General features: G+C 32.7%; 1 protein-coding gene across 3 annotated transcripts in view; it reads left to right on the top strand.

Moving 5' to 3' along the window:
- LOC126734675 (lachesin-like) overlaps window positions 1-14,858 on the top strand; it is a 768,805-nt gene that overhangs the window by 675,455 nt on the left and 78,492 nt on the right. The gene's annotated exons all lie outside the window — the stretch shown is intronic.

Raw genomic sequence — 14,858 nt, 5'->3', positions numbered from 1 at the left:
TAGCACATTATTGGGAATAACCACTAGCCACAGCCCGTAAGAAGAAAAAAACTGAGTCACATAAATAAATATATTTGATCAATAAAAATAGCATAGAAGGCTTTGATTGCTTGAATAGGCTACGTTTTGATGCGTTTTTTTATTATTTTTTAATTGACATAATGTTATGCATGTACAATAAAATGTTATACAATGTTATACATGCACAATACATGACATCTTGTCAAGTGCAATTATTATTTGTTTTTTAAATAAATTTGCTGATATTTAAAATGTTTACCAATGAAGAAAAGAAGAAGCTCATTGAGATCCTAAAATAAACTGGGGTCGATGCGGGAGATCTGAACATCATCACGCAGGTGTTACTGTAGAGATTAGAATAAGAGGCAACATCCAAAGAAACAGAAATCAGAAGGGGTTGTGGCGTTAACTTTACAGTGTTACTATTTTGCCAGGAGTTTGCAGACGGTAGCTCAGAATTATTGGAGGCCTGGGATTGTTTGAAGGTTCACTTATGACTGGCTATTAAAGAATATGAACTTGATTATAACTATTAAATAAAAGGGCGCCACTAAGTTTTTTTTTATAAATGAAAAAAAAACTAAGAAAAAGACTTGGTATATAGCTTTCATTTAACAATTAAATGACCTTGGATAAAGTAGATTTACAGAGGCAAAAAAAATATCTTAACAATACAACCAAATTATATTTACATCAAAGTTATGTATACACCTCATGTTCTAATCTGTTAAATGTTTATAATTTGTTATGAATTAAAATATGAATAATGTTGATATGATTGAAATGAATTTGACTAAAGTAACATTTAAATTATGATTTCGCTACTAGGTAGATTTCAGCACTTGAAAAATAAATTGCAATTATTAAAGTTTTTAGTATATATTATGTATTACGCAGGGGAAAGTTCATGAACTTTTTTACCTAAGGTATATCAGCCTTAACCGTGTTATATTCACTTAACTACCAAAAAGGGTACTGAAATATACTGAACAAAAAATAACTAATATTATAGATAAGAAATTGACGTATAAAATTATGATATTGATTAAATATTTGTAACGTTAAATTGAAATAAAAGGTATATTAATAAAAATTTAAATAAGTAAGACAAATCTATGGTTAGTAATATTTAAATAAATGTAATAAACTGGCCTATATATTCCTCCAAGAAATGAACGGCTAGCCTTCAAAACCGAGGCTGTGAATATATGCCATTTGTAGTTTAGCTATCCGGACTGGGAATCTCTAATACTAGCTCTAACTCTGGCTCCAGTTCCACCAGTTTCAGCAATTTCCCGGGCAAATCAAAAGCCATCTACAATTGAAGAAGAATAAAGAGGAAAACGGAAAAGTAAAACCGTAAAACAACGGTTGCCATTATATTCACTGTCCATAAAAAATGATTGGCGTAAAAAATGTAACACACTCACCTTGCTAAGTTTCATTCTCTATCCATCAAAGTCTTGGGCATCTTGCACCAGAATTATAAATTAAACGGTTCCCTAAAGGAACAAGATTAAGGACTATAAATTACAAACAATATTGGCCACTTCCTGCTTCACAGACTTTGGAATGCCCCTACCAACAACACGGGAACAAATCCTCGAAAAATGGATGCAGTACCGACTAAATCAGTAACGACCCCACCTCTCGCCTGAGCTATCAATATCAGCCAATCAGAGAAAATATTAATTATGACTAATCAGAGAAGTGACGGACCGTCAACAGAAAACATGAATAATGAAACCAGGAGAGTGATGCGTTACAGTAGTAATATGTCATTGATAGTGTGAATTTAAAGAAATATGAAAAAAAGAATTTGACTGAAATTATTAATGAAATTATAATTATTAAAATTAATGAAATATCAGTGGAGCATTAGTGAACATAAGGAGTAGAAAAATAAAACGCTACAGGGTATGAGCAAGTATGTATTTTGTCTGCTCTCCTATATAATATATGTTATATGCGATTATATTGACCTTATGTAACAGGTCACGATCCCACGGTGTCGCAGTAGCAACGACCGCCGGAACTTACTCAGCATATTTCGAAATATGGAATTTACCGTGAGATATGCCAATTAAGCAATCAATTTTAAATATAAATAGAATGTTTTCCAATAAAAAGTACAGTAGTATTATAATAAATTTAAGCACGTTACTCTGTCCGTTTAATTTTTGAATAAATATAATTTAAAGTAAAAATATTGTTTTTAAAAATATAAAATAGTTTTTCAAGTTTTAACAACTGGCGCAGTCGCATAGGATTCTTCAACGTCATTAGAACAAGGAAAAGGCCTAACTAGTGACGGTGGATTCCAATCCTTTAAAGAAAACGAACCAGAAAGAAAAGACGTCCTCACTCAGAGAGCTGTGAAAGGAACACCGAGTGAAACCCCTGACAGCCCGATATAGAGAACAAGACGATCAATGTTGCTGATTCTACTGTCCACCTTCCTGTCGATTATCTTGACCCAATTTACCATAACGCCTGTAAATAATACGCTTGGGATATTTTTCCACGAAGAAGGTTCCATCAAAATATCTAACGAAAAATGGACACTTCTAGTGTACAAAGACTTAAGTGAAATTAAGCAAACCATTGTAAATAATGATAAGATTTTGAATGAATTGCAAGATTCATTCATTTATGTCCAAGAACCCAGATTAATCGCATTTCGAGCGGAAATACAAACACACGTTAGTCTTCTTAGACAAATTTCTGATTCAGTAAATATTAAGCAGAGAGAAATCTTTGCGGGTACAAAAAAATACGCTTTTAGGGAAAAACGAGGACTTGCCAACGGCATTGGCACCGTTTGGAAATCCATAACGGGAAATCTGGATGCCTCCGATGGCGAATATTTTAATAATTGCATAAATAAAGTTACTGAAGATGAACATCAACTAGAAAATTTACTAAAAAACCAAATCTCTGTCACTACATCGGTCATAAAATATTTTAATACGACAATACAAAATTTGCAAATAGACGAACAAACATTTAATAGAGATCTCGAGGAAATCCATAAGTCAATATTTAATATTAGCAATACTTTTTCATTTTACGAAGCTCAGGTTAAAGTTTTAGATATTTGTGAGTCACTAATGGAAAGTTATTCCTTTTTAGAAAATTCACATAATGACCTCTTAAATGCCATAGCTTTCGCGAGATTAAAAATGCTGCACAGTTCTATTATCACACCCAAAGACTTAATAAATGCATTGCAAGAAATTTCACAAACACTAAGAAAAAATAACCTTCCTTTACCTACTTACTCATCATCTGTTGCTCAGTATATCGACATAATAGGTCTTGAAGCCTATCAAACTGACACACGAATAGTTTTTATCCTAAAGATACCTCTGGTTGAACCAGAAACTTACACTTTATATCATCTTTATACCACCCCCATTTTTGATAATCGAACAGAATTTCACCACGTAATACGAACACACCAAAAATATATCGCGTAGAACGATGATTCGATGCTCTACATCTCGTTGTCAAATATGAAAAACTGCAAACCACTAGCCATCCATCAAAAAATCTGTTCCGATGTTCTGCCTTATCCAATAGATAGCGAAGCCATTTGTGAAGCGCAGCTGCTCAAAGGACCAAGTCACCTCCCAAAAACCTGTCAAGTTTCTCTACTTTTGGCACAAGGATATAACGTCAAAGAAATTGATCTAAATCTCTGGCTAATCACAGTTTCCAATCCGTTACCAATAACGATAAAGTGTGAAGGAAAAGAAGTAAAGACGATTATAATCCAAATTAACTCGCTCCTAAAACTCCAACCTTACTGCAATGGTTTCGTAGGTGTCACAAGAATCCAAGCAAAACGGATCATAGATAGAGATCAAAATGTCACCTACAAAAATCACCAAGTCATGGTTCCTTACAAATGCTGTCAAAACATTCCCGAGAAAATAAAGATTCCAGATCTGAAACCGATAAAGCTAAATAACCTAGACATAGAAGACCTTAACATAGCGCAGCATCAACTGGACCAGTATTCAGAAGAATTAGAGAAAATGATGAGAAAACCATTTATCGAGAAACATCAATTTTGGTTCATAATTTCTTTAATGACTCTAATTTCAGTCCTACATGGTCTTTATGTCCTGATAAAGTGTCGTCGACGCAGGAGACTGTTACCTAGCATTTCCATGGGTCCAACAGATGACGATTTCCCATCACCGTCGAGGCCGCATCCCAAAGTATCTACCAGACTGAAGCTAAGTCGAATCTTAGCAAGAAGAAGACCATCGATCCATCCCGAAGATGACGAAGAAGACAATGAAGAGACTCCATTTTAATATTAAGAATATCAATCTTATTATTTTATTAATTTTTTATCTTGTATTTACCTAGTGTTAGTTAGACTTTATTTTATAATTCAATTTTAAGAAAAACTTAATACACGGTATTAACTTTTTAGTAAAAGAGGGAGTTGTTATATGCGATTATATTGACCTTATGTAACAGGTCACGATCCCACGGTGTCGCAATAGCAACGACCGCCGGAACTTACTCAGCATATTTCGAAATATGGAATTTACCGTGAGATATGCCAATTAAGCAATCAATTTTAAATATAAATAGAATGTTTTCCAATAAAAAGTACAGTAGTATTATAATAAATTTAAGCACGTTACTCTGTCCGTTTAATTTTTGAATAAATATAATTTAAAGTAAAAATATTGTTTTTAAAAATATAAAATAGTTTTTCAAGTTTTAACATATATACTCGAAGACAGTGTCCCGGGAGGCACTAAAAAATGTAAAACAGCCAACAGCCTCCCTCATTTCCATATGTATATGAGGATTGTCATCGTTAAACAAAGCACACAGTATGGTCTACACATAAATATTACTAAGACCAAGGTGGTTGTGTTCTGGTGACCAGGGCATCCAAACGATTTGTTATATATAATTATAAATTAACATCCAGGCGGTGGAACAAATACTGTCCGTTAAATATCTTAAAGCCCTGGTCCACGACAACAGTGGCTTTAAAATGGGAATTAGATCATGGATAGAACAGGCTAAAAGGACTTTCATCTCTATGATGAAAAATTTTACCAGCAGAGACCTAAACCTACAGCTCCGTATGCGTCTATTAACCTGTTATGTTTTTCCAGTACTACTTTATGCACATTCTGCCGATCAATGAAGAGCGGCATTGACGCCTTCGAAATGTACTTGTATCGCTGCATACTGCGTACACCCTTGGTAAACAGGACAACCATCGTGGAAGTACTAAGCAGAATAACTTAAGATCAAGTATTGATGACAACCACCAAAGAATAAAAGTTCCAATAAATCGAGCCCATTCTGAGGGGGGAACGATACAAGTTCCTCCGTCTTTTCATTGAAGGTAAACGATCTGTGAGCAGATGGTAAAAGTGATAGCTGCGAGATTTGCGTTTATGGTTCGAACAAATATGTCTAGACATTTTTAAAGGTGCAGTTTATTGCACTAATATAGCTAGTTGGATCGCGATTCTTTGTATGACAACGTCCTATAAAGAAGAAAATTTGATAGTGTTAGAGGCACTACCTACCTGTGGTAGTTATTTCAACAAGGCAAAAATTAATGTCTACTTAAGCGCCCTACAAGATAAGAACAATCCAGCTTTTTTAATCTGGTGGGTCGGGCCAGCGCGGTTTTAGAATCAATAAACAGAAATTGAAGCAGCCCACAAAGAAGCTGCCAACCAAAGCTGAAAAAGTGGATTTATGTGGTTAAAGTCTAGCTTCTGAGATGTTTAGAAGTAAAAGCATTTTACGTACAGGCATACGCTGATAATCATTTGCTCATTATTGGGTTGTATGTGAGCGCATAAAAATCCTATATAGGATCATCCAACGGTGGTGTGTGAAAACAGAGCCTATACTTTCACCAAAAGAAGAAATCTTGCGGAATTCAGATCTCAAATGATGTACCCTGCAATTAAAGAGGCAGAGACCAAGTACCTGGGAAGTTTACCTCGGCAATAACCAAGCTGCCATAAACCAAGCACGTTAACTTGGCAGTAAAATAAGGAACTAGCCTATGTCTGGCATTCCACTGTGAATTCTGAGACAGGCTTTGGCAACCTACGTAAAGATGAAAGATAACATGCTATGGCAATATTGACAGGAAAAGCGGGGCATACGCCCATCTCTAAGTAAGTAAAAAAAGTAGTAAGTAAAAAAAATACAACCAATTTTGCTATCTCCGAATGTAAATCCAACTAACAGAATATAGCTGGGTGGCTCCTATATTATTGATATAGTAAAAATTATAATGGCAGGTAAATTAAAAACATTAACCTGGGTATTTGACGGGAGGTTATTGTTTTCTCATCTCACAGATATTTGGGAACTTATTTAAAGTAACAGTTTTGATAAATTCCTATAAGAAAAAGCTGGTTAAAGCCCAATATACCATCATCTACATATAATACAAATTCTCCGATATGGCTTAATTAGAGTATCCATTGGCTTATAAACATTGCAGCAACTAGTTTACTAGTAGCAATTGAAATGTACGATGTCGTAAAGTTATCTAAAAATATTACCATACCAACTAATTCAGAGGTGTACCGAATGGTTAATTTGGATATATATTGTAATATCCAGTTTAAGGGATATTTTAGTAACCAGTTCTACGCATGGAAGGAATGAACAAAAAACACTTTAAGGACATTTTACTACATTCTATTATAGCGTTCGTAAGTAACTGTCCAACATCGACCTTTAATATTAGCACTCTCTTAGTTCTACTCAAAACTAGTTCACACTAATACACTGAAATCTAATTACCTCAATCATACGATGTATACATTTAAAGATTAAACACACACACTCAGACATAAACGATCTAAAATATATAAAATAATATTTCATAATAACTATTCCTAAAGTAAACCTATAACAAAAGCTGTCCTACATATTAGGAAATAATTAAATACAATTTGTTTAGACTAATGTTAAAATATGTCCTAGATCTATGTTACATTTATTAATACAACTATTACGCCTCCCGGGGAGATAATCATAATCGTTAAATACCTGCGTGACCTCCTGTTGGTAACGTGTGAAAATCATTTAATGTTAATTGACCTAATTCTTTATTATCAATTTGCTCTGCACTTTTAATAATATTTATTTTAAGAGACATGTCTTTCAGTAACTTTTTATTGTTTAATAAATATGTAATAAAATCAGCGCTTTCTACATTTTTTATTATGCATAATTCCGGAATATTATTATCTGCACATATTTGACCAAGTTCCCTCAACGACGTGCCTAAGTCAGACGTTTCTCGAGTTTCCTGGTTGCAGAAAATTATTTTTAGAGTCATATCATATATAAAGTTACTTTGATTGTAATTACTATTATCATTCAATTTAAGTTGATATTTTCAAAATTCTTTTTGGGTAATTAAACGCAACTCAATAGATTCTGTCGGATGTTTTAATATTTCCGCAATGACAGGGTGATCAAGCCTGTCATCCACCAATGTATTAATGTCATCCGATTTAACCACCGCTTTATCTCTCACTTGTGCCCGTGTTATAACATTCATACTTTCACTCAATCTACCACTTATTCCCTTCAACTCATCAGAATCTAAAATAACCCGTGATAAAGTGTCTGATGTTTCATTTTCTGCGCCTTTTACGTAGTCTATTGAGAAGTCGTACTCTTCTAATATAAGTCAAAATTTCGTTAACCTACTAGATGGGTTTGTCATGTTAAATAAATAAATTAAGGGTCAATGATCCGTTAAAATTTTAAACCTTTTGCCAAACAAATACGGTCTAAAATGTTTAACACTCCAGACAATAGCCAAAAGATTGTTTTCTATAGTACAGTAATTCCTGTCTGCTTTATTAAGAGATCTCGACGCAAATGCTACTGGACCATCATCTTCATTCGATAAAACTGCCCCTGATTCAAAGCCACTAGCATCAGTTCTTAGAATTTGAAATTCTTAGAAAACTGATTATTCTCTGAAAAATTTGGATACTGCAGCACTGGCGGATTTTTCAATGCATGCCGTAATAATTCAAATGATTTATTGCAATCCTCCGTCCATTCAAAAATACATTTTTTTATTAAGATTATTTAAGGGTTGAGACACTTGTTCAAAATTTTTAATAAATTTGCTGTAATAATTTGCGAATGCGATAAAACGTTTTACTTCGTCAGCATTTTTCGGAAGCGGATACCTATTTAAAGCCTCAATTTTTTCTGGGTCAGGTGAAATACCTTCTGCAGCTATAATGTGGCCTAAATAAAGTATTTGCTTCTTTAAAAATTTGCATTTACTTGGATTTATATTTAAATTGACATTTTGCAACCTATGCAAAACCTTTTCTTAAACTTATATTGTGATTTTGTAAGGAATGTCCAAAAACTATTAAATCATCTAAATAAACAAAACAAGCATCGTAATTTAAACCTGCCATTGCTACAGTCATTAACCTTGAAAAAGCACTAGGACTGATTTTTAAACCCATAGGCAATCTTTTCATTTGGAATTGTCCTTTATCTGTTGTAAATGCTGTGTATGGCCTACTTTCAGGATCAAGTTCTACTTGATAATATCCTTGGGCTAAATCTAAATGGCGAAAATAAATAGCGCCTAATAAAGAGTCCAGAATTTCTGTAATATTAGGCAAAGGAAACTTTTCATCATCCCTAATTTGCCTATTCAACAACCTGAAATCTAATACAACTCTTAATTTTTTGACACCGTTGTTGTCTGCTTTTTTGGGTACTATTAATATTGATAAATACCATTCTGAGCAAGTTTCTTCTATAATGTCATTTTGCAACAATTGCTCAATTTGTTCGTTCATAACTTTCTTTTGCACATGCAGTATTCTATATGGTTTCACATACACTGGACTTGCCCCATCTTTTACTCAAATTTTTTGGCTAAACGTATTTGTCAGACTCAGTGGCTCTCCACCCAAACGAAATACATCAACATATTTTGCACACATTTTTTCAATTGATAACTTTTTCTCCTTAATAAGTTCTTTAGTATTTATCAAATCCAAAACTTTATCTACTCGACTCACACTTTATACTATTTTTCTGAAATTCACATACGTCGTAGCTAAAAAGACTCTCCGTTTTTGGTCGAAAATTTTTAACCTAACTTCTCTCTCATTTATATTTAACATTTTTGTAGGAATTTTTGTATTTTTTGGTGCAGCAATACCACTGGCTACCATTACACCCTCACACACTTCTTTATTCAGTATCACACATTCCTCATTCACACTAACAGAACAATACCTTATTACTTCACATCGAGGTGGAATAATAATAAAATCTGTTTCTGATTCTAAGGGCACGGTAACTCTAATATTCGATTCTGTATTAAAACTAATTTCAAATTTCTCATACTTAATTATGCTTTCTGTTGACGATAGAAAATCTGAACCTAATACACCCTGTATACTAGAATCAAATGTTTTAATAATACTGATATTGTCGACCCGGCAATGCCTTGTACTTTTGTTTTATTATAAGTATCAACACTACTCCAATTTCTAATATATACAGCAAAAATGCTACTAATGCTGGCTCCTATATCATTTCTGGCCTTTATAATAGTTCGCAACTCGTCGCTTTTTAAACCATTGGCAAATAAATTAATGAAATACCCTATCATCGTTATCCGCTTGCGCCAACGTCAAATCAACCAACAATTGTTCTACTTTAGCAAATTCTTCAATACTCCTATTTTCTTGTCGAACATTGTGTAGTTGACGTGAAATTGCCGCTGGTGCCTTTCTAGTCAACAAATTGTTTTTCATATCTGTGATTAATTCTTCAACCATATTATACTGCGTCTTAAGTCGTAATTTAGCACTTGTAGACACCCTTGCTTTCAAAACATACTTAATTAAATGTGATTTCTCACTGGCATCTAGAAAATCGTTATATAAGTCAATAGCTTCAACCCATTTGTTTGTCACGTCTTCCGTACCATCCATACTTGGTAAGAGGGACGCGGCTGTCCTTAAATCAAATTTCCCTGACATGTTTTCCTCGACAATATTACCTACCGGATAAGAAGTTCCTAATGACATATCATAAGTATTACTACCCGAACTAGTAGTACTACCTGGCCTAACCACTTTTACCAAACTTATTAATAATAACCTACTATTTTAATATAATATCTCTGATAAAACCTATACTATCCTCTATGAGTCATTCATTTATTTTTCTCCTAACTCATTAAATTTAAGTTCTAATTTTGCTAAATCTGAAAATAACTTATTAATTCTCTCTGGCTTTCCTCGTCTATCTTTCAGCTCTTTTTTAATATTATCATAAAATTTACTAAGTATATCCTGTAGATCTAAAAATTCCTTAACAATAGTCATTTAGCTATTTTCCGACACAAACATAATAATTAAGATAAAATATAACAACGCAATCTAAACGACTTACTGCTACACTTTTATTCCATTCTGTCCCATTCCTTTACTCCGTAGCCTACAGAAGTTCTTGGCTGGCTCTGATTTCTCTCGTTATCTTTTTTTCCAACATCTTCTCGCCTCGTCGCACCAAAACTCATACCACAATGACCAAAATGAGACAGAAGGCTGCTATGCCCAAACCTTTACTCACAGAAATTCGCGACTTTCCTACAGGAACATCGGCCGTTACGCCACCACTATTACAAGCTTGCGTCATTATCACTCCTTCCTTAGATTGATTAGTGCCCATTTTTTAATAACATGTAATTTTTTGTTGCTCTAATTAAAAAACTTATTCATCCTTCCAATACGACTGACAGGATCGCCATGTAATATCCAGTTAAAGGGATATTTTATTAAACAGTTCTACGCATGGAAGGAATGAACAAAAAAACTTTGAGGACATTTTACTACATTCTATTACAGCGTTTGTAAGTAACTGTTCAACATCGACCTTTAATAGTAGCACTCTCTTAGTTCTCTCACTCAAAACTAGTTTACACTAATACACTGGAACCTAATTACCTCAATCATACGATGTATACATTCAAAGATCAAACATGCACACTCAGACATAAACTATCTAAAATATATTAAATAATATTTCATAATAACTATTCCTAAAGTAAACCTAAGCTGTCCGACATATTAGGAAATAATTAAATACAATTTGTTTAGACTAATGTTAAAATATGTCCAAGATCTATGTTATATTTATTACTACACCTATTACAATATGATCAAGATCCAAAACAAGGGAAGAATGTTGGCATATGCTTTAAAGTAGTAGCACTTATGAAGAATACTATTGGAATTCATTATTCAAACAGACCTTTAGCCGTATATTTACTAAAACTTTTTGAAAAATCTGCGACATCTTATAAAGAAAAAAAATTATAAAGAAATCTTATGAGTCTTACAAAGAAAATCCATATGTGTTTTCCATGTATGACAATAATAAAAACAAATTTATTTATAGTTTGGTTTATAATTCTTAGTATTTTTTTGCTCTGTATTATTGTTAGCTTGTATCATTTATTCTTGTCATTTCCTTTTTTTAAATATTGTATATTTATTTTTAAAGAACCCTCATCTGCCTATAAGATATCTAAAAACCTACATCACGTGAACTGATTATTTTTTCTAGAAGGATATACATCATCTAAATAAGCCCTTAACATTTGCGTGGCCCCGAAAAATGAACCAATTTAAAAGCCTGCCGTGATCCTTATCGCGGCCAAAAACAAATGAGGCTTAACAAAAGAATTTACTCATTTCGCAAAAAAAAGTTATTCGAGCGAACTTTGACAAATAGGGGTCTGGTGTAGATAGTGACCTGTCTGATTTGTCAAACTTTGTGGAAAGTCCCCGCAAATGTTATCAAGTCAAGAAAAACTAGTAGGATAGAAAAAGTAATTTTCCAAAGTTGTAAATTACCAAGTAGCTGATTGCCGATATTTATCGCATAGCAAAAAAGGTTACGCTTTAGCAATTTGTGATTTAGTACTTTTTTGTTAAATAATTTCCTTCTAAATATATAAAAAATGAATAATTTACTACTATATGTAAACAGATAATTAAATTATAGTAATTGATAGGGTTAAACCTAGTGCATCGCCTGCATTTCGATTTTATCATAAACGAGATGTCAGAGATGGATCGTTCAAATCTGACGGAAACACAAAAAGGAGTATCTCCGTCTCTATAATCGAGTTAATTTATAGCGTGTCATTAATTTCGAACCGAACTCTAGCTGATGCCTGCAAATAATTAATCTCTAGATAATTTATGTAACTGTTATTTTATAAATAAAATAATGTTAGTTTAAACTTTGACTACAGATAAGCTAAATAAATAGAGTTTAAAAATTAAAACCAAACAAAAAATGTAATCTTAGACATCATGCTCAGAAAGTCTTTAAAGATATCAGTTAAAAAGGAAATAAGGAGCGGGAAATAAAAAAATAAAGAAAATTTGAACAAAAAATGTAATTTTTAATGTGAGAAATAAATATTATTACTGTTATAGGAATGATAGTTGAAGTGATTTTATTTAAATACTAGTTTTTGATAAAATAACTTCTTATTTCATTTTCTTATTTAAAAAAAATAGATTTATCAGTAAAATTAGGAGATCGAATTATATAATATTATTAAGTTATACATTTAATTATAAGATATATATTAAAAATAAGATTATATAATAATGCGAAAAAAAAAATGCTATTATCCTGATAGGATAGAAGATATTTCAAGGTATTTCAGTTCTTTCATTACTTAAAATTGTTTGATTATTTATTTGTAGATTGTGTCGTATGAAAATTACTAAGGCTGATTTTTTGCTGGAAATACTAAAACCATTGCTTGGAAAATATTTATTATAAATATACATAACATGGTTAAAATCATGTTTACAAGTTGGCATATTGTATGCGGTACAATAAATACAATAATCGTCTGCAAATTGCAATATTTTAGATCTCATTTGCAACTTTTGAAAATTAGCTGTATAAAGATTAAAAAGTAAGGGGCTCAAGACCGAACCTTAAGGTAGGCCTACAGATGTTCTATAATATGTTGTATTATAACCAGTTTTTATAGTAATATTTCTGTTTGTAATTAGGCTAATTTTCTATCTTTCTAATTCTACTTTCTAACAGAACATAAAGATTAACATTTTCACAAGCACTTTGAATATCAAGAAATAATGATTCCAAATAACTATTTTGTGAGTATGTTTGTTGTATGTCAGAAACAAAATGTGCTAAGCAATCGTTAATAGTGTTTAGCGATATTCTGGTTATTTTCCTATCGATGGCCGATATTTTGACATCGATGTCAAAGGATCGATATTTTCATCATATATATTGATGTTTCTATTAATTTCGATGTCAGTTTATTTCTTCAAACAAAAATGACAATTAAAATTATTGGAAATGTTTTGGTTTAAAACATTAAACGTCATCGATGTTTTCATTGAATATACATATAATTATCAAATAGTGATGGGCCAAATAAAATACTTTAGACAATTGAATACTACTCCATTCCTGTATCTGAGTATAGTCCCATCACTACTGTCACATACATAACGGGGGATTCTCTTGTTAAATCTGTGCTATTCTGCTATTAATGAATATCAGTTAAGAAGTTTAGATTGTTCAGTTCCATTCCATCGATTCAGAAACACTTAAGTAATTTGTGGCAGTATTTTAAAGGATGTGAAGATAAAAAATTTGTTATTTGTCAATTTTGCTTCAAGCAAATCAAAACTTCTGGAAACACAAGTAACCTAAAATTTTACCTTCAAGCAATGCATAGGCATATTTTAGAAAAATCCTGTGGTTTTCCTTTACAACCTACAATAAATAAAACTAAAACTGATAATGCTATTCCTTCAATTTCATCTGGTTTAACTCAAATTACCACTCCTATACTTACGACTACCAATACGGGTATGATCTTAGATTCTGATAGTGACACAGAAGATATGTATGCAGGTACTGAAACCGATATAGCCATAATCCACGAGAGTGAGAGTACAGGGACATCCTTTTCTTCAAACTTTTCACAGACAGAAATAACAGAGAAGTTGGAGCATAGGTCAATCTCCCATCCATCATTAGCTGGCAAAAAACAATAACTGAAAGCTTCTCAAGTTTGAAATCACACTCACCTGGTGGCAAAAGACATTTGAAAATAACAAATTCCCTTTTGTTCATGATATGCCGTGCCTATCAGCCCATTATTATAGTTGAAAATGAAGGATTTGTACAGCTTCTGCGCACAATTTACCGAAAATACCAGATACCATCACAAAAAACTAAAGGGTACAGGCTAAAAAGGGGGAATGTCACTTTTTGCTCATTTTGAGCTGTTCAGTCAGTTCAACTTTTAATAGACAGAAGTATCGCCTAGTAACATTATACAGGCGAAAAAAGGGAAGAGTCGCCAGATATCGACAATTTAAATTAAGCTGTACTGGCTAAAAAGGAGGAGTCCGCGCGCCACATGCTAAGAAGGGGGAACGTCACAAATGCACGTTATTCAGGAACTGTCAGAAGGCTCTCTTGACTGCAGTTACTTTTATTTTCTGATAGTGTTTACTGGTTCTGGTGTTTATTTATTGTTCGTCAAATTTGTGGAAATATAAGAGACAAGTCGTATTTTAACATTATAGTGCTAATAAACAGTATAAAATGAATCCAAGTGTCAGTGACAGTGAAGACTTTGTTGTTATGCCAGTTCAGGGAAAAAAGAGAAAAGTTACGGAAGACTAACTGATGTTTCTAAAAAACTTAACCTACAAAGCCACGTGACAGGAAGCGACTGCCAA

Source organism: Anthonomus grandis, chromosome 3, assembly GCF_022605725.1.
Source record: "Anthonomus grandis grandis chromosome 3, icAntGran1.3, whole genome shotgun sequence".
In the NCBI taxonomy this organism is placed as follows: domain Eukaryota; kingdom Metazoa; phylum Arthropoda; class Insecta; order Coleoptera; family Curculionidae; genus Anthonomus; species Anthonomus grandis.
This window is presented reverse-complemented; position numbering and strand designations above follow the sequence as displayed.